This window comes from Callithrix jacchus, chromosome 12 (assembly GCF_049354715.1).
Source record: "Callithrix jacchus isolate 240 chromosome 12, calJac240_pri, whole genome shotgun sequence".
Lineage (NCBI taxonomy): Eukaryota > Metazoa > Chordata > Mammalia > Primates > Cebidae > Callithrix > Callithrix jacchus.
The window spans coordinates 15,692,915-15,714,354 of record NC_133513.1 but is presented as its reverse complement, the minus strand read 5'-3'; the positions used below and the strand labels follow the sequence as shown (position 1 = coordinate 15,714,354).

General features: G+C 44.3%; 1 long non-coding RNA gene across 3 annotated transcripts in view; it reads left to right on the top strand.

Annotated features, from left to right (window-relative positions):
* The first annotated feature begins 2,832 nt into the window (after positions 1 to 2,832).
* Positions 2,833 to 21,440, top strand: part of LOC118146196 (uncharacterized) — a 92,533-nt gene continuing 73,925 nt past the window's right edge. The window contains exons 1-5 of one of the 3 annotated variants that reach the window (XR_013524325.1): positions 2,833 to 3,499; positions 3,983 to 4,097; positions 6,714 to 6,798; positions 7,831 to 7,990; positions 18,572 to 18,804. This is a non-coding gene — a long non-coding RNA (uncharacterized LOC118146196). The remainder of the gene's footprint in view (positions 3,500 to 3,982; positions 4,098 to 6,713; positions 6,799 to 7,830; positions 7,991 to 18,571; positions 18,805 to 21,440) is intronic. The other 2 variants (XR_008475342.2, XR_013524326.1) reach the window with 2 other exon arrangements.

Sequence of the window (21,440 nt, the reverse complement as noted above, 5' to 3'; positions counted from 1 at the left end):
TCAAGGGATCCTCCCACTTCAGCCTCCTAAAGTGTTGGGATTACAGATGAGAGCCGTTGCGCTTCACCCAAGCTTCTGCTGTTTAGAAGCCACCCACTCCACACTACTTTCTTATAGCAGCCCAGTGGGACCCAGGCACCCTCTGACTGACCCCCTCTGGAGTCCACTCCACTGTCTGGCCACAGCCGTGGGGGCTGCAGCTGAGGTGGCCCTCTTGCTAGGTGTGAAGTGAGACTTCTTTGTGGCCATGGCGTCGGTGTACTGGGAGGGCACAGGAGGCTGTCCAGCTGTGGACACCGACTCAGAAATTCACAGGGCATCTCTGCCACATTGTCTGGCCCAAGCAAGTCTCCAGGCCAGGCGGGGCCAAGAGCCTACCTCACAGTGCAGTGCCCAGGGGCACGGATGAGGCAGTGTGACTCATGGGAACGTTGTTATGGTAAGGGACATCTAGGGTGAGCAGAAAGCAATTGATTTATTGATTTGTTTGGAGTCAGCCATGTTCCTCTGGCTTTCTAGAGCGTCCCTTTAAAACAAGCCAGGTCTGTGCCTAGAGCTACATTCGGCCGCAAAAGGCAGCTTGCTGGAATTTGTTCCACACCTTGCGCAGCATCTGTGTTTCGGCTCCACCTCTTCCAGAGCCACCAGCGCTGTCTGCGGGGACTGGGGTTTGGGACGGGAGCTCACATCCTCTGTCTCCTCTGGCCGGGCCTGGGGTCCCCACCTGCAGCCATGGTCCAGGCACCACGTGTGACTCTGTCGGGAGATCATAGACGCCACTCAGTGTCAACACACTTTGGGGCTTTGAGCCGGGACCAGCTCCTGACTTGGAAGTAGTGCTGGAAGGTGGGCAGTGAGGCTGAGGGGCCCCAGGTCACCAGCTACTCTCAGCCAGGACCAGGACCCCCGAGAGCTACTGAGGGCCACCTGGGTCAGGTGGTGTCTGTGGCAGGCGGTGGGGGGCGGGGATGAGGAAGGGGATGTCCTTAGGTGAGCCCCTAATTTATAACTGCAGAAACCCAGGGAGGGGCCAGAGGTGGCCCAAGACCCATGTCTCCACTCTGTGAGGCCTGGCCAGAGCAGGGCACTGAGCTGGGTGGGCACAAGGACTGAGAGTGCCTGCTGTGTTCCCATGGGACACTGCTGTATTGTATTCAGTTCATTCTTTAGACATGACTACAGAGACTCTATCTAAAGTGGTTCTACCACTTGCTCTCGGGTCATGCCTGCCTCCCTTCATCCAGACCCCTCGGCACCACCTACTACGGGAAGCCCTCCCTGACCTCCACCACAGGGTGACCTGCTCTGGGCCCTCATACGACCCTATGAGATCAGTGCCCTCGCACTGCACACCATACCCAGAGGACGACTTAAAGGGGCTGGAGCTGAGCCCAGTGGATGCAGGGTGGGTGGGGGACCAGCAGTCTGACTGCCTCTGTCAGAGCCTTCCCTTTTCTCGAGTCCTCACCCTGCTCCTGAATGGGCAGATCTAGGCCCCGGACTCTGCCTCCACTTAATAAACATCTGTTTGATAAAAGCAGAAGGTGCCATGAAGGTATTGTTCTGGGGTATCTGAAGCTGGAGCGATGTTTGTGTATTTTATTACTGTCGGCATGGTCCACAGTGCACTCACTGTTTACATGCTCATTAAAGAAAAATGTGCAGTGCCGAAGAAGTAATTGCCTGTGCTACGGTTAAAAACTGCCATCTCTATTTTATTTATTACTATATAGGAAAATGGAGAGGTGCTGCATTTGTAATCTCTAGTTTATTTATGGCTACATAGGAAAATGGAAAGGTGCGGCATAATTTAGTAATTAGAACTACAGGCTTTCGTTTTCTGTAATTGCATGGTTTTATTCAGCAGAACTGTTACTCTCATTTTTTTCTTAGCCCAGGTCCCTTCTGACCTTCTGCAGGATCCTGGGTGAGGACATAGGAACAGGGTCAGCCTAAACCCCATGGCTGCTGAGTCAACCTTCACCCAATGGCTTCTGGGTCGGCCTCCACCCCGTGGCTTCTGGGTCGGCCTCCACCCCGTGGCTGCTGGGTCGGCCTCCACCCCGTGGCTGCTGGGTTGGCCTCCACCCTGTGGTTCCCCGGCCCTACTCAAAGTAGGAGATGGGGAGGGACTCATGTCAGTTAACAGGGAGACAGAGATAGGGGACCTGGGGGCCACCTAATCAAAGACCACTTTTCCCTGGAACCTAAATCCTACCCCCCAAGCAATGGAGGCTGCTGGGCATTCCCGAAAAAGGGGCAGCCACAGTGGCCTCATCCCAGGCTACCCTGCCAGACTGTGTCCTGAGGGCAGTATCATTGACTCAGGTTGTTATGTAGGTGTCCTGACTGTGAACCTCAAGTATAGAGGATGGACGGAGCCATGACTGTCCCGGGTTCCAGCCTCAGCATGGGCTGTGGCGTCAGTCGGGTCCTCCACACTGGCTGGGTGTGGAGGAGGAGGTGGCAGGTGCAGGGGTTGCTGGCGGGGTGTAGAAGAGGAGGTGGCAGGTGTGGGGGTGCTGGTGGAGTGCGGAAGAGGAGGTGGCAGGCGCGGGGGTGCTGGTGGGGTACAGAGGAGGAGGTGGCAGGTGTGGGGGTCCTGGTGGGGTGCAGAGGAGGAGGTGGCGGGTGTGGGGGTGCTGGTGGAGTGCGGAGGAGGAGGTGGCAGGTGTGGGGGTGCTGGTGGGGTACAGAGGTGGAAGTGGCAGGTGGGAATGCTGGGGTTTGGAGGAAGAGGTGGTGGGTGTGGGGGTGCTGGTGGGGTGCAGAGGAGGAGGTGGTGGGTATGGGGGTGCTAGCAGGGTACAGAGGAGGAGGTGGTGGGTGTGGGGGTGCTGGCAGGGTGCAGAGGGGCTGCTGGCAGAAGCAGCTCATTGGACTCCTCAGCCCAGGAGCCAACCGAGATCGCTGCAGAGAACAGGATCCTGGGTCCCTGGGCTGAGGCATGTACACTGCTCACCAGGTGCCCTTCCCAGGACCCTTGACATCTAGGGTCCCAAGGGCTGCCACCCCTCAGCCCTGAGTCTGGGGTTCCATGCCACCCCTATGTCCTCCCAGAGCAGTGTCTGGCTTTTCAGGTCTCACTCTGTGGTCACATCCTTGTGGGTCCTCTGACCCCCACAGCCTCAGCCAGTGCAGCTGTGGTGTCCTTGAGGCTAGACAGGCCAGCCCACTACACCCATGTATTACCAGAAGTCCCTGGCTGCCCCCAGCTGTTGGGAAGAGTGAGTATCTGGGGGTGACTTTCACAAGGCCATGCCAATGGGGACCAAGACAGTGAACTCTGGGGCCTCAGGCCAGGACAAGCGCCCACAGCCTGGGAGCCTGGGACCTGAACCTGGGATAGGGGAAGCTCAGCCGACCTGCAGGTGGCAGCATCCTGGCCCCATGAGGACTCCAGCACAGTCTCCTGCTGTGATGACCCTGAGCCATCCCCGCAACAGCCCCGCCCACTCACCGGACAAGCTCAAGGCACACCTGGCTGGAGACACTCACGGTGAGGCCATCTGTGGCTGATGGGTCTGGGCATGTGGCCTCTGTTCCAGCGTGGATCCACGTGCATTTGTGAAGATTTACTTTTCTCTGAAATAGAAGGAGCTGAGAATTAATGCTCTGGGTGGGTTTTGTCAGTGGAAGTCAACTGTGTCTGACAGCTGTGGCCTCGCAGGGGGTTCTACATCCCTCCCTCTGGAAGCTGTGGGGTCATAGGTCATGGCCAGACCATTTCCCACACTGTGGCAGAAGCTGCCACATTCCTTAGAGCAGGGACGGTGCCTGCTGTGCCGGGGTAGGCAGCACCAAGGTAGGGCCCACAGAGGTAGCAGGGCTGATGTGGCCTGGCCACTGAGGGTGCTATATGGCATGGCTGGGGCTCCCTGGGTCCGCTCGGGGGGGTGCTGGCTCAGAGAGGCTGTGGCGACCATGAGGAGCCTGCTGGGAGGCCCACCCTTGCTAATCAATTGCTATGGTTATGAAACAGAAACTGCGTGAGTGTCAGGAATCCCCTGTCGGCGCCGCCTGTGGGCACCTGTCTTCCGCTCAGCATTGCAAACTGCATGGACTTCTATTTACCCATCAGGATGAGTAATTTACAGGTAAGTCCGTGATGATCCCGAACTACGACTCTTCTTCAGCACCAGTGCATGTTCACTGCGTCACCAAAGGGGACATCAATTAGGTAAGACATGGGGAGAGCGAGGTGTGTCTTAGCGGAACCCCACCTGGCACCTTTGCTGACCGTCTTTTGGTTGATGTGGTGAGTGACAGCCACGGTAGGGCTGGGATTCAACTTTGCAGTGACCTTCCACCTTCCAGGGCCATCTCAAGCCCACCTCACTGCTCCGGCCTCATCCCCCCAGGCCATGGCCGTGACAGGGCTGGCTCTGCTATGTGAGCCCCAGGGAGGACCTAGCAGACACAGCCCATGATGACCACAGTGACATGAAACCCTCATGGTCTTAATGCCCTGAGATTTGGGGCATTTGCTCATCATCAGTAGCTGAGCCCCCACTCATAGCTGATGCTCGTGAAAAGCATTCATGGCTTCACTTCAAGTCTTAGCCTCAGCACGTGCTGGCGAGAGTGTGGAGTCTTAGATTCTCACCATCCCACCTTGGTGGGTCCCCGCTCTCTGCACCAGTTTCTTCATCGGTGAATTTGGGGTGACAACAGCACCCGAGTGAGGTGGAGGATCAAGCAGTTCGACCTGGGAGGCAGTTGGGGCTTTGCCCCAACTGGGACGGTTCCTGCCTATGGACTCTGCTTTTGCCATGAGAATGGCTCCTGGTCACGGAGAGGAAGGCAGACGGGTGGGAAGGGCATGGGAGAGAAAGATAAGGATGGCCATGAGGAGGAGTGTTTCTGCGTCTCATTAACCAGTCCTGACACCTGGTTGTGAGAGGGGCAAACCCACCCGAGCTCCCGTCCCATGTACGTGGTGCCCCTCACAGCTCCAGATGATGCTCTCGCTGCCTCAGCGGAGCCGATTGGCTCCCTACGGCAGAGGGTGCACGTTCCCTTGCCCATGGGGAGGCCGAAGCTGCTGCTTCCAGGGAGAAAGCTTTGGCATCAGATGTGAATGAAGTAAAAGTGACAAGCTTCTAAAAAGGTCACATTCCAGTAGGAGCAATCAAGGGATGGTTTTCCCAGCAATGCCCCTGTGCCCACATGGCCAGATTTGTGCTTTGTACTGGAAATGCCACCTGTGCAGCCTGGCACCCTGGCAGTGACCTCCTCCTCGGCTGGGGACGGAGACCTCTGTCTCTGAGAGCCCAGGCCTCACAGCCTGCAGATGCTGCTGCCTGGAAAAGACCCAGTGTGGGGTGTAGGGGGGTGTAGCTCAGAAGAGGCGGGGTTGGCACTGGGAATGGCGCTGGCCTCTGGGGCAGGGACGTGGATGCCAGATCCCAATGCCAGGGCGTCCTCTGGATAGGCTGTGCAAGAGCAGTCTTGGGATCCATTTTCGGTACCATGAGATGTTTTTATAAGTTTGTGTATGGAAGCATCCAAATTCCTGATTTTCCCCAGGAATAAGAAGAAATCCCAAGGCCCAAGAGAAAGTAAATCCAGAGAGCTCTGCCGGGCTTCCTCTGGGATGACTGCGTTCCCCTCACACCTGACCCTGATGTGGGCTTTTGAAGGCAGTTCACGGTGTCTATGGCTTTTCCAAAAGTTCCAGCTTTTTCTGCCATGTCTGTGCAAGAAATCAGCTGATACTAAAGTCATTGCTGTTAAGAGAATAAAATAAATATTTAAAAAACCTTTTTTTTTTTTTTGAGACAGAGTCTTGCTCTGTCACCAGGCTAGAGTATAATGGCACAATCTTGGCTCGCTGCAACCTCCACTTCCCGGTTCAAGTGATTCTCCTGCCTCAGCCTCCTGAGTAGCTGAAACTACAGGCGCGCAACACCACGCCCAGCTAACTTGTATTTTTCTAGTAGAGACAGGGTTTCACCATGTTGGCCAGGCTGGTCTCAATCTTCTGACCTTGTGATCCACCTGCCTCAGCCTCCCAAAGTGCTGGGATAACAGGCGTGAGCCACCACACTTGACCCCAGAGAGTACACTTTTAATCTTTACATCTTATGGATTGCAGACATGTTCAGAGCACCATGTTGTGATTGTTGGAAGTGGAGGTGAAAATCAGAAATGACTCCCAGGTCTGTGGGGCCTCATGAATGACCTATGGATTGGAACCTTTGAAAAAAATTGAGGACAAGAATGGAATGATTCTATGGCTCAGGAAGTTTCACATAAGGAAAACTTCACCTCATAGAAAATAAAAGCTCTGCCGAAGCCTTCTAGTTTGCCCTGAATTGAAATACACAGAGCCCTTCCTTAGTCACTATCATCACATGGTGTAATACTGGTGATTTTATATCACTGTGGACCCAGAAACTTATGCACCATTCTAGGGCCATGTGTAAAATATGCAAAACTGCCATCAGTTACTGACCTGTGGACAAAATATCTAGCATCATATTTAAGTGGCTTACATCGTTTAAAAAGATCTTGCAGATTACTCAACAGTTAATGCTTTCATGGAACATTTAGTCTTTGGTCTGCTCATTTTCTTGTAGTGTCTGTGGTATAGACAGAATCAGCCTGTGAAAATAGAGGACACAGGTATTTAAAAAGAAATGCAAGCAAATGTGTTTTCATTTACAGTGAAATATTTAGTAAATATATTTCAAACCTTATTGTGCATACAGATCACTTAAGGATCTTGTTGAAACACAGACGTGGATTCAGTAGATCTGGAGATGCCAAGATTCTGCATTTGTTACAAGCTCCCAGGTAATATCTATGCTGCCCATCCCTAGACCACGCTGTGAGTAGCAAGAATCCAGGTTTTACTCAGGGCACAGTGGCTCATGCCTATAATCCCAGCACTTTGGGAGGCTGAAGCAAGAGGATCGCCTGAGCCCAGGAGTTTGAGACCAGCCTGGGCAACACAGTGAGACCCTGTCTCTACCAAAATAAATAAATAAATTAAAGAGGCCAGATATGGTGGCTCATGCCTGTAATCCCAGCACTTTGGGAGGCTGAGGTGGGTGGATCACCTGTGGTCAGGAATTCGAGACCAGCCTAGCCAATATGGTGAAACCCTATCTCTACTAAAAATAAAAAAATTAGCTGGGCGTGGTGGCACACATCTGTAACCACAGCTACTCGAGAGGCTGAGGTAGGAGAATTGCTTGAACCCAGGAGGCAGAGGTTGCAGTGAACTGAGATCTTGCCACTGCATTCCAGCCTGAGCAACAGAGTCAGATTCTGTCACAAAAGAAAGAAAGAAAAGGAAGGAAGGATGGATGGAAGGAAGGAAAAGGAGAAAGAAAGGAAGGAAGGAGGGAAGAAAAGAATCTAGGTTGTAAAAATCAGAGTTAAAACTGAGTTATTATGTGTATATAATTTCTGCCCTTCCTCAAATATCTTACCCTTAAAAATCATTTGTCAAACCAATACAAGGAGTTTCAATTAGCAAAGCTTAAACTCAGTAATTAAACCAACTACAGTGCTAGGGTGAACATCTAAATAAAATGTCCAAGAATGATTGCCAACAACCATTCAAGGATTATACATTTTGCAACTACCATATGTTGAGGGTTTATTGAATACCAGACATCATGCAGAGTTTCTTCTGTGGTCCCCACTATGTTGGAGTCTAAATTCAGGCAAACTAGATACTATAAACAGAGGAAGGGAAGATGCCGCCCATGGGTACTGTTTATTAAGTTCTTACCCTGTGTCAGTCACATTATAGACATTATCTCAGTTAATCCTCACAGTGAAAAGAGGGAAATACTATCATTGTCTCTATCATAACAGGAAGCCAGGATCCAGAGAAGTGAAGCCATTTGCTCAAATTCATAATGTTCTTAAGTGGGAAACCAAGATTTTGAATCCAGAGTCTGTTGACATATTACATAGCGTCTATTGAATTCTGCATCATTTGTAATGAAAACTTAACTCCCAATCCTAAAACAAGGTGAGTAGCAAGCAGAATGGTCTTCAAAATGAAGAAGGAAATTAAGCTTTACTAATATTTGGCATATGATTGACAGGGAGTAAGTATACAGTGTATAAATGAATATGCATACATTTGGGTATATCATTAAACATTCTTTCCTGGTAAGGATGAGACTCCTTATTAAGATCATTTATATGTGAATCTGTGTGTTTGGAAATACTCTAAATGTGATGTTGGTAGAAAGAAAATGTACTAGAATGGATAAAGTGTTAGATATTTATGTCATGGAATATTAGACAACTGTTAAAATGAATACACTTGATTTAGATAAATCTTAAAATGTCAAATTAGAAAAGCAAGGTGCAGAATAATGCATTCAGTGTGATTCCATTCATGTATATTCTGAAAGCATACAAAATAGTATTCTGTGATATTAATTTCCATATATATAAAGGATATAACATTGTGGATAAGATGGGTGCTTGCTAATTTCAGAGTAGTTGTCAACACTGGGAGAACATTAGGGCTATGAGATTAGGAATACTACGAAGGAAGTTCTGAACAAAACATTAACATGTGTTCAGTCTGGGAGATGGGAGTGTGGCTGCTTGCTAGCTTATTCAATGAATCTCCATTCTTTCTGTTCATAATATTTCATAAAAATCAAATCAATGAAATGTGCTAAATGGGGGGATGGAGCAGAACAGATCCTGGAGGATCTGTTAGGTTTATAAGTGTGGGAAGGGTGCAGAAAATTTACTTACTTGGGACCCCGGAAGTAAGGAGAGCCAAAAACACCATGTTCAAGTGAGAAGCAGAGGTTGCAGCCAAGACTAAACTGCCACTGCTGCTTCTTGGTATCCACTGATGGGGCTCTCTGTCTTTGTGGTAACTGCATCATTATGAGCAGAACCGCATGCAAATGAAGAGTAATCATGAGCAACATGACAGGTTATCCTGTGAACCTCATGTTGGAGGACTTAAGGTGAGTTTGAGAGGAATGTGAAAGAATGACAAAAACTGAACTCACAGGGGCTAGCTGGGTCAGTGGTTCTTAACCCCAGGTGCAGATAAGCAACACCCAGACTACTTAAGTTGTCTGACCCCTCCACAGACCAACTGAATCAGTAGTATCTCTGAGGCTGGACACCGGGCTTAGACATCTAATGTAGAATCCCTTTTTTATGGCTGAGTAGTATTCCATAGTATAAATATACCACATTTTAAAAATTCACTTACTGGTTGGTAGAATTCATACATGCAACCAAAAACCAAAATAAAAAATAAAATACATAGAGTTCATTAGCTGATTCCAAAGCGCAACCTGAGCTGAGATGGGTGAAGTATGTGTTTCCCAAGGTGCCATAACCATGAGTTTTGTCTGTCTTTATGCCTCCTGGCTCGGTAACAACCAATATAACTTGTGTTTGCAAACACAGGTTGCTTCACATGCTCTGCTGGTTACCTTTTCTGCTTAGATACAAACCTCAGTGGGAAATGGGGCGTAGAGTCAATGGGCTTAAGGAAATCATATGATATGGGAACCAGGTCTTTAAAATTAGGAAACAAAGGTCTTGAAAGAAGAAATGCCTTGTCCCAAAGACACACGGCTGATTAGTAGTAGGTCCAGGATTTAAACACTAATTTTCTGACATTATCTTGAAATTAAAGAAAGTTTTATTAAGAAGGGTTTATTTTCCTCAGCTGATACTATTAACCTGCACCGACTTACGTATGAAGGCATTGCTGATTTGGACCTTCTTTTGAGCGCCAATTTATAATTATCCTAATTGTATGGAAAGGAGAGCTTTCCAAACATGTGAAGGGTCATAAAAACATCTTGTTCAGTTAACTAAGTATTCCCACTATGGTCTTGTTTTTAACAGAAATTTATTTTATTTTCGAGGGAGTGTTTGGTTATTTCTGAAAAGCTCTAAACTACCCTCTAATTGAATGGGTATGCAAAATTAGTAGGGTTCTGAAGGACTCTGGTCTGAAAGAGAGGCTGGGAATGGAGTGGGCTCAATAAAAATCAAGCAATGGAAATAATCATAATAATAGCAAACACTTATGAGCACTTGCTGAGCACTTTTCTTAGTGCTTTAAGTAATAGGGTTGTTGCCAGTTTTAGCAAACAAAAACAGAGCAGGTAAATTTGAATTCCAGCAAACGACAAATAATTTTTTGCCGTAAGCATGTTTCTGTATTTTTATTTGCCAATTCTGTCAGCTCCACTAAGTGAATTAACACCATTTAACCTTTGCAATCCCACATGGTAGATTTAATTAATCACTGATCTTATTTGAGCTCCTTTGCAAATACCTGCTGTGGATTGATATTTAGTGACTGGTAAAGAGTTCGTGCTAGGGTGGGGGTTAGGAGTATCATGGAAGCACCTTCCTTTTGTGGACTCCAGGGATTCTGCATCCTCCATTCAGACTTTGAAAGTCTCCAGGTTGGGTAGGCAGACTACACTAGAGAGGAATTATTAAACCTCAGAATTATTAAAGTCCAATCATTTCCATTCATTTAACGAATATCAACAAAGTGCTGGGTTCTGGGCTAGATCATGGGAAAATAAGGCTGATGGAGATGGACAAAGTCTCTGTCCCCATGGGGCTTATATTCATTCTATCTAAGGCAGGTCCAGATGACGTAGATTCCTCCTGTTAAATATGGTACAGGAACAAAGCCTTAGGTCTTATTGCAACTTGTCCTAAGGCAAAAGGGATCATGGAATGTCCCACTATAACTCCTACTCTGACATAATGTCCAAGCACCACCATTTCTGTGGCAGGTATGTGGGCCACATTGCTGAGATTTGAGACATTTGAGACCATAGACCTTGGTCCCTTGAAACAGGCTCTGGTTAGCTATTCGTTTCAGTTCTCAGCATTCACTAAATACTTTCTAAGATGATAACCATGACTAATATTTAAGAAGCTCTTTTGATGTGCAAAACTCTATAGGAATTACTTCATTTTAGCTTCACAATGAATAGCTGCAAGATTGGATAGGTAGTAAAGGAAGAAACAGAGATTCACCTGCACACAGTCTAACTGTCGTACCCCAGAGCAGTGTTTCTTAACCTTTTTTTTTTTTAATCATCCCTCTAAGAAGCCCTTTAAAACGCATTTTATTAATGGACTCTCTCATATGAAATTTTAATGACGCAGATATACTGTTTATATAGTGTACGTATCTTATGCGTATTTAATGTTTTGGATACATATCTGTGCTTAAACATAAAAAAATAGGCAGCTTTTTCATCCCCAGAACTAATTTCTGCCCCCTTGGAGGCCATAGCACCCCCACTGAGAATACATATCCCAATCACTAGGCTATACCACGTTTCTACACTTCATGGTGTCCTTATGTGCAAAATGCTGGTTTGTTAGTTACTTGCCTGACTCCAGGCAAAATGCCTTGCCCTGCAACATGAGGAAGTTCATATCCTCATTGATACAAACTGTTTCCAAGATTGAAAGAGTGATACGATATTAGCTGGTTCTCCATAAAACATAGCTCCATGTTGTAAACACTTGGGTATAGCCTGGGAGGTAGTACGCCCTGTCTACAAATAACAACAAAAAGCAAGCTAGTATTCTCACCCAAATCTTGTCTCCTACCTGTCTTCGATGAGGAAATCTCTGCTTGTTAACTGTGTGACTTTGGGCTGATCATTATTGTCTCTGAGCCTCAGCTCCCACATCCATAAGATGGGAGTGATGATCATGCTACCCCACAAGGCTGCTGTGTGAATTAAATGAGGTAATGTACATGAAGTGCTTAGTGCAGAGGCCCACACAGAATAAGAGCTCATAGTAGGTTCATATGGTCAAAGCTTGAGTTCCCTGGAAGCAGATGCTAACACGGGTTTGGGCATTGGATCCTGGACAAGGAAGGAGATGAAGGCAAAATGTTTGGTAATGATCACTTATGGAAGAAACGGGAGGAGCCAAGACATGAATTATGATACAGGTTCAAAAAAGCTTGGCCAGCTTGGCCATAAGCTTTGGGGCAAGTAACTCCCATCACGTTGGCCAGCATTAGGCCAACATGGCCTGGCTTATATCTTCCCACCCTATTCAATCACTGAATACCCCAGGAAGGGCATGACCTCTGACCTCTGCTCTCTGCATCTGAATGAAGAGTTGTGGGCTGTCTACCAATCATATTCCCAATAGCTGTGCAGCAACTCCTGCTTTGAAGAATGATCTGAGTGGCACACCTCTACTTATGTGTCTACCAGTCATCATCCTTATCATCATCATCTTCATTGTTATAATAGAAATGTCATGACTATATCATCAAGTTGTCCTCAAGAGAGGTGGAGATGTGCCCGATTTCCCTGCTATCATCTAGCAAGCTTCATCCACTGAGCCGTAGCTCTTTCCCTATATTTGAAGGGCATAAGGACTTCTTGAGTGAGACATGTGACCATAGGGGTCAAACTCATTTCTTCAGAGAGCAGGCCTGCTTTGATGGATTGACAGATAAGGCAAAAAAAAAAAAAGATGAACAAGAAAGGACAGGGACTGCCCTGAGGAGAGTAGGCTTTCCTTGACCTGCTCAGCAAGCTGTCCATATTTCATGGGTCTACTAATGTCAGTACAACCCACAGACTGGGACTTTAATGGATGTCTCTTGCTGGTGCCTGAAAATTGCAAGCTGCCTGGGACTCACTCTCTTGCCATTTCCTGTCATGGAAATATTGACTGAAACCCTTCTTCTAACACACACACATACACCACACACACATGCACACACACACACATATACAGACATACACAAACCCTGTCTCACATTGGATATAGTCATTCACATACATTTACAGACATACACATAAGTACTTGCAATCAGAGACGAATTTGACATTTATTAAGCATGTACTGCATGCAGAGCCCTGTTGTAATCATGGTGGTTACAACAGTTAACAAAACTGATAAAATGTATACTCATGGAGTATACATGTTGGCTGGAGTGGGGAGAGGGGCAAACATGATGAATGATTAAAATATGTGAGCTGGTGATAAGTGCAAAGGAGAAAAATAAAGGGAGCAAGAAGTGATAGGGAGGTTGTAATATTAGACAGCACTTCTTGGGCTTTTACTTTGTATCAGACACCGTGCCAACTCTTTTCATACGTAATATCACTTAATCTTCACATCGTGGTGGTACAGGCATTATAACTCTCTCCATTTCACAGATGAAAGAATTGAGACATAGATTAAGTACCTTTCCCCTGGCCACACGGGTAGTCAGTGACAGAGTTCAGATGTAAAATAAGACAGTCTACTTCTAAATCCTGTGCTCTTAATCATTATATATCAAGCCGTATTGACCCAGAGATGTCACCAGTAACAAATATTCACATCACATAAAAAAATACAGGTATGCAGTCACACAAATACACATAAGGATGCAAACACATACAAGTGAATGCAGTGACACAGACATGCCTACAAAAGGCACATACATACATCAACCCTTGCATGAGTACACACATACACACACCTGTACACACACACCCATCTGGGCAGGTGAAAAGCAGATGCTATTGCCCCATCTCTATTGCCTCCTCCAATCTTGTGGAGCCCATGTGGATTTGATATGATGCAGGATGCAGCCCCAGACTCACTGACACACTCCAAACATGACAACCCAATCACCTTCCTCCTAGCAACAGCCAGCACCGTTGATGCAAGCTCATTACTGTGACTGACAGGGAAGACAGCCCATCAGAATAGTGGCAGCCACCTTGACTGAGGGCCAGGAAGAAGGGGACAGAATGGAGACTATCAAGTCTCAAATTAAGCAGATGTCATTTAATAAATGAGATTAGGATGGAAGAGCAGAGATGGCCACCGTCTTGGAAATCATTACGAGGAGGCAAGGAATCTGCTGGTAAATGATTTAGCATATGAACGTTTCTTTTCCAATGACTGTGCCAACTGTTCTCCAATTTCTCATCCCCTCAAATCTTCCCAAACAGAGCTTTTTTTATTCACAGATTACCAATGATTATTGACATTAGAGCCTACAGAAATTATTATTTGATCCAACCTACCCCACCCATTTCACAGGTGACTAAACTGAGATATGGGGAGGGGAGGTTCACTTATCTAAGATGACGAGTTGATGGGAGAGAACAAAATTAGAACTTGAACTTCAAGCCTCCCAGGTGAGGTTTGTAAAGTGGAATTATTTCTTTAACAGAACAGCATTATAACATCCCTTTAATGAGAAATGCAAAATGATTGGGGGAGGGACAACAACAAATCTGTTCTCACTCATTTTCCATACGCTGTATGTTAATTACTGTACATGTTAACGACTTTAACATGCTATTAGCATATGATATGTATTCAGCATTTTTCATACATACAGATACCTCATGTGCATTATCTCATCTACTCTGTACCACAATTGCAGAAGGTAGGTACTACTGTTACCCCCATTTTATAGATGAACAGACAGAGGGGTGGGAGCATTGCATATACTGTCTAGGAAAATAGTTCATATGTATGGGTCCAGAATTTGAACCCATACTTTCTGTGACTCCAAACCTTGTGTGTCTGTTCACCAATATATACTCTGGTCACCGATATATACACCAATATATTTCTCCCTAGATTCATGGTTAAGGACATGAATTTTGGAATCAGACCTCGGTTAATATCTAGCTCTGTTGTGTGCTGAATCTGTGATCTTGGGAAGATCGCTATAGATTTGAGCCTCAGTTTCCTTGTATATAAAATTGATAGTAGTGCCACATTTTCTAATTAAGGACACACATTGTTTTCACATTTTAAAAATGTTTCTCAAATTGAAATGTGACTTACAGTTGACTTAGATTATTACCTTCCTTAATTTTTGAATTGATGGTGCATCTGACAACTTATGGCATATTAGAATAGAGAAGATACAGCAATAAAACCTCAACCGAGTAAGATAACTGATTAGTTTTACATTTTCATTGGGCTCAATTCTTGGTTGGCTATGGAGAGACTTCATCCATCCATCCAACCATCCATCTGTCCATCCATCCATCCAACCATCCATCCAACCATCCATCCATGCATCCACGCATCCATCTGTCCATCCATCCATCCAACCATCCATCATTCATCCATCCATCTATCCATCTATCCATCCATCCTTGATTCATTAAATAGGTACTGAGTCATTGCACGGGCAGAGGGATATGATGATAAACAAGACAAATTGAATTACTGCTCTGTGGAACTTTTAGTTTAATAGAAGTGATATTCTTTAGAATGATGGTTAAAGTAAAGCTTTTAGACTCAGATTTAACATCCAGTAGAGAGACATCAGTGGACATGGTATAAAATAAAGACTCCCCAAAATCTGCTCTCGTAATAAGCAATGAAAACTCTAAAATTGTCAAAAGAGTCAACATTACCTTTTTCAGAACTCTGGACATTAACAAATGCTTGTAAAAATCCAAGGAGCGCTTACTAAAGAAAGACTGCTAAATATTGTTAGAAATAGAGAGATATGTGGCATTCTAACTTGCCTGGTTGCAATTTACCTCTGTGATAGTCTTTAAAAACCAGCAGCTTGCAATCATAGTGAAGACCAGAAGCCTGAAAGTCACTGGAAGGGGCATGAAAATAGGTTTGGAGTGCTTCAAAAGCAAGATTCTCAGATATTGTCATTATTCCTCTGTCTGACAGTTCCCTGGCAACATGCACTCAAAAGGCTTATATTTATTTGACCTGCCTCAGAGTTTTCTCTGTGTGGGCAATCTTTCCTGAAGGCATTTGTCCAAAACAATAAGCGGCAATTGTTGAACATAGCAACTGCCTGAGGCAGTGATAAGAATGTGAACAAACAAAACTCTGACCAAAATACTTAAAAGGAAAAGGTGAATAAGGAGATGTCCATGGAGGATTTTGAAAATCTCTGACCTGTTCCTGAGAATCTAGAGCCACACAGATATGCAAGATTGTGTGCATGCCCAGGTTATATGCATATGCTCAGAAAAGAACTGAAAAGACCCCTAAACTAGCTGACCTTGATGCTCCATACAAGCAGGAAGTGAGAGCTAAGGCAGAGTTGTAAAAAACAAAAAAACAAAAAAAAAAAAAGAAAGAAAGAAAAGACTTAAATAACTAAAATTAAGAATGAAAACGAAGCCATTATTACTGATTTTATAGAAATAAAAGTAATTATAAGGAAATATTATGAACAGTTGTTTGTCAACAAATTAGAAAACCTAAATAAAATGGACAGGTTTCTAGAAAGACACAACTTGCTCATGCTGGCTCAAAAAGGGATTTATTAGTAATAATAATAAAAAATTCACACAAAACAAGTCTCAAACCCAGATGGTTTTACTAATGAAATTTACATTTCAAAAGGAAGTAATAATAAACCTTCACAAAGGATTATTTAAAAAGAGAAAAAAGTTATCTAGAAAATACTTGTCAATTCATTCTATTAGCCCAGTATTACCTTGATACCCAAATCTAATAGACATGACCAAAATAAAGAGAAAACTACAAACCAATATCCCTTGTGAGGATACATGCAAAAATCTTCAATAAAATATTAGAAATTATATTCAGTAAAATATACAAATGAGTATACATAAAGACCAAGTGGGGTTTATCCCAGAAATATGAAGTTGGTTGAATATGTTAAAATCAATTAATGTTGTATACCATATAAGAGAATTAAGGCAAAAACTCCCATGATTATTCTAATAGATGCAGACAAAGCATTTGAGATATCCAGCATTCTTTCATGACAAAAACCCTTAATAAACTAGGGATGTAAGGGAGCATCCTCAACATGGTAAAGAACAGCCCATGAAAAACCCACAGTTAACACCATGCTTAATGATGAAAGGCTGAATGCTTTTTTCCTAGGACGAGTATCAAGACAAAGGTGTCACCTGTTATTACTTCTATTTAACATTGGTCTAGAGTTCCTAGTCTGGGAAATGAGGCACGAAAAAGAAATAAAGGGCATTCAAATTGGAAAGAATGCATCAAAAGTGACATCCTGGCATCTGTTACCAGATGACATAATCTCATATACAGAAAATCCTAATTTTTTTAACTGCTTGAGCTAATAAATTATTTCAGTAAAATAACAGGATACAAGAGCAATAGGTAAAAATCCATTCTATTTTTATAAATTTGCCCTGGATAATCCAAAAAGAAAACTAAGAAGAGAATTCCATTAGCAATAGCATTAAAAAAAATTAAGAAATTTAAGAAGCATAAGACTTGTACACTAAACTTCACAACACATCTCTGAAAGCAACTAAAGAAGACTTAAGTAAATGGAAAGATATCCTGTATCCGTGGATAAGAAGACTTAATATTGCTAAAATGGCAACACTCCCCAAATAGATCTGAAGATCCAACCCAACACCTATCAAAATCCTAGCTCCCATTTTTGCAGCACTTGACAGGATGATCCTAAAATTTATACAGGTTTCAAAACCCCATATAAAAAAATACAAGAGGTTTCAAATCATGGGGAAAAATCTTAACAATAAAAAAAGTTAGAAAAGTCACATTTTCTGTTTTCAAAAGTTATAGCAATCAAAACAGTTACCCAGGCTGATGGAAGAAGTCCATCTTGGACATTGATAATTGTGTTGCCGAGAAAAAAGAGAGGAAGTGAAACTACCATACTCTGAACAATTCTGCTCATAATTGTTTCACATCATTTTGGTTCCATTGCAATGGCATAAGCAAGTCCAATGGCTAAAACTTGGTGTTAATGAGCACACCTAATAATCCTCCCTGAGGGAGGGGCAGTGAATATTTCGAGCAATTATAATATGACCAGGTGATATTTTAGACAGAATGATGGCATAATAATTTGGAGGTTTGGTCACTCCTGGAGCAGGATTGATTCTCTGGCAGAATCGTCAGAAAGTGTGAAGGTGATGTCAACACACTTATATAACGACATGCATCTCAGCACATTTACATCCAGGTGGGGAAATCCCATGTCAGCCCACTCACCTCTCTAATGTATCTGAAGTCATTTTAGCTCTTACCTCTATAATCAGAGGTGGTTTTACCAGAGGGCCCAAGAGAGATTAAAATTGCAGAAAATTGAATTGGGACTGTGGCTATGAGCAAACAAATTTACTTTTTTTAAAGGTTGATTAAAAACTAAATTTCTGTTTCTAGGGGTGGAGCTGAAAGAACATCCCTTATTCTATAAGTTATAGGGTGTTTATTTTATTTTTTATCTTTTTGGAGACAGGGTCTCACTCTGTTGCCCAGGCTGGAGTGCAGTGGCATGATCTAACTCACTGCACCCTTGATCTCTTAGGCGATCCTCTCACTTCAACCTCCCGAGTAGTTGAGACTACAGGTGCACACCACCATGCCCAGCTAAATTTTTTATTTCTTGTAAAGATGTGTTGCCCAGGCTGGTTTAGAACTCCTGAGCTCAAGCAATCCACTCGCCTTGGCCTCCCAAAGTGCTGGCATAACAGGCATAATCCCCATACCCAACCATGAGATGGTGTTTGTATCAAAAAAGATAAAGCCCCCTAAGGAAAGTTAATGAGCATTAACTTTAATACTGCTTCCATCCTCTCAGGAGGAAGAAGAGCGGGAAGGGTCACAGCATCTCACCATCCAGCCAGAGCACAGTGTATGCCAGTGGTGGAGAAATGGGTGAGCCCCAAGAGCTAGTTGTTGCCTTGGATGGTCAGAGAATGAGTCTCTTATTTCATCATGGACCACAGTAGCAGCCTTAGGGGCAGCATTCATGTGCTGTTGCTCAGCCTTCACAGCAAAGAAAGCTATAGGCTGATCCCTTTATGAAGCACGGTGAGTATTGAGAGACAACCATGTACTCAGGGATGAGCTGCTCGGGTGCTGGTAAATCCCAATTCTTTTTTATTGTATTTCCAGATGCCAGTCATTCATTTACATTTCAAAAGTCATATTTGTTCCTCATGACTCATTAGCTTGGAGGGAGGGGAGAGCAAAGAGGATTGTCCCAGTATGTCTCTGTTACCTGGACTGCTATGCCATGCTGAGCAGAGAGCAAAGCTGGGATACCTGAAACCTATGATACCCATGGGTTTTGATCCTGATCACCTTTAATATGCTAATAAAATGTAAAAACACATATGTGGTTCTCTTGGCACAAATGTATTCTACAGGTCTGTTGCATCTTGTTGAATGTGAAAAAGAAGATTTTACTCAGAATATAGCTCAGTAATAGTCCCTCTTGGGCATATCCTTTCTCTATGGAAAATAAAAACAATAGCATTTATGCAAATCCAGGTGCAGTAGCTCACACTTGTAATCTGAGCATCTTGGGAGGCTGAGGTGGGTAGATCACTTGAGGTCAGGAGTTCAAGACCAGCCTGTACAACATGGTGAAACCCCATCTCTACTAAAAATCCAAAAAATTAGCCAGTCCTGGTGGCATGCACTGTAATTCCAGCTACTTGGGAAGCTGAGGGGGAGAATTGCTTGAACCTGGGGCGTGGAGGTTGCAGTGAGCTGAGATCGTGCCACTGCACTCCAGCCTGGGAGACAGAGCAAGACTCCATCTAAACAACAACAACAAAAATGTTTATGTCAATTGGAGAGCCCTGAAGTCTGTCACCCTGCTAACTGCAAAGCCTGATGGATAGATGATGTCTTGGGATTTACATTACTTAGGGATAGAACTCAAACTAGTTTAGGTCAAGAGAAAAAGTTAATGACCCACATACTTCAATAGTTTGGTGATTGTTCTGATACAGCTACCTCAGGTATGACTGGTTCCAGGTACTCAAATAACATCATGCAGACTTGGTCTGTTTCCCTTTCTTGGCTCTGTTTTACTTTGTGTTGGTTTTATTCTCAGGCAAGCTCTCTCCATGTGGTGGCAGGATGACTGTACATTCCAAGCAGCCCTGGCATTACTGGAGTGTCTACTGCCAAATAGTTCCAGCACAGTTTCTAAGTTGTGTTATATATCCTGCCTGTGTCTTGTGTCCACCACTGAAATAGCCACTGTGTCCAGGAAGATGCAGTGGTCTACTTGACAAGCCCTCCTTCACATGCCTAGAGTGGAGTCAACTCACCTGAATCATATAGAGAAATGGAGAGACAGGCTGTTATTCATGCACCTGCCATAATATATAAGGTGCTCTATAGATTAATTATTTTCCTACCTTTCTCCTCTTCTAGGTGCTGAACAGCACAAGGGCTTGGGCTATGTAATGTATCTCTATAAGTCCAGTGTCTAGTACAATGTATGAAACATGTGAGTGCCCAATAACCGATCAGTATTGAACATGAATGAGCGTTCAATAACAGGGTGATAAATCACAAGGACCATCTGCACTCTCATTACCTGGTTTGGGATTTGTCCCATAGCTCAAAAATATTTGTCAAGTGAATCAGCATTCAGTTCCTCTGGGGATATAAATTATACCTGATTAAGTGTTTATGTTCTCAGCAAAATATACAGTAAGTAACCAATGATATTTATTAAATAAGAAAACAGTTGAATGGGTGAGCTTTAAGTTTCACCACTCGAGGAATCTCATCTGCTTCATCACTCAATTCCTGGTGGTAGGTCCAGTAAGCCCTACCCTCTAGGGACCCAAGATACCTCCATCCTTACCCTCCTACATCCCAGCTGGAAAGCTCCTTCTCACCTGTATCCCAGAGGATGTCCAGAGGATGGGGGCCACAGCAAGAAGGTAGTGAGTTTGAATATGAAAAAGAGGCAAGAAGAAGACAAATCAGGAGTTCACTCCAAGTTCACATTCATCTTATTTTGGAAGGAAGTGGGAAAGGAGAACAAAGTTATCATGTATAATGCTGCCTATTAAAATGCTTGCTCTCTCTGATGGTGATTAAGATGGATGCAGCATCATACTGACTTTCAGAGGGAGTGGGAGTACAGCTGACAATTTTCCCATCAGAGCTTTTCACAAAGAAGGAGCAACTCTCAGGTCCCCGCCACCACCCAACTTCCCTCCTCCTGCTCCAGCCTGCCTTTCCTGCACAGCTTCTGGCTGCTTCAAGGCACTGGAGGAGGAATTCATCAGGGGCTGACAAGTGGCAAATGACATTAGCTGCCAACTATATTTTTTTAAATGTGAACAGAACAGTGATAATGTCTTATTCGCTTCTCCCTATTTCCAGTCCTTCTGCCTAACAATAGTACCTGGATCCTGGTAGGTACAGGATACTTTGAATTACTCTGTGGTTGGGCTTTTGTCATTTTCAGCTATCTCTTGTTCCTTTCCTCTTCTTCTATGCCTTTTTTTACTTTTGGGGAGCCACTCCCTTCTTTCAATTTATGTGGTTCTGGGGATTAAAGGAGCTAATTATGTCAAATTCTTAAAATATCCCCTTGCTCCATTAACATTAGCTGTCATCATAGATAATATCATTATAGCTAATATATCATCACGGCTAATATTATATTATACTTTATGAAACACCCATGGCAC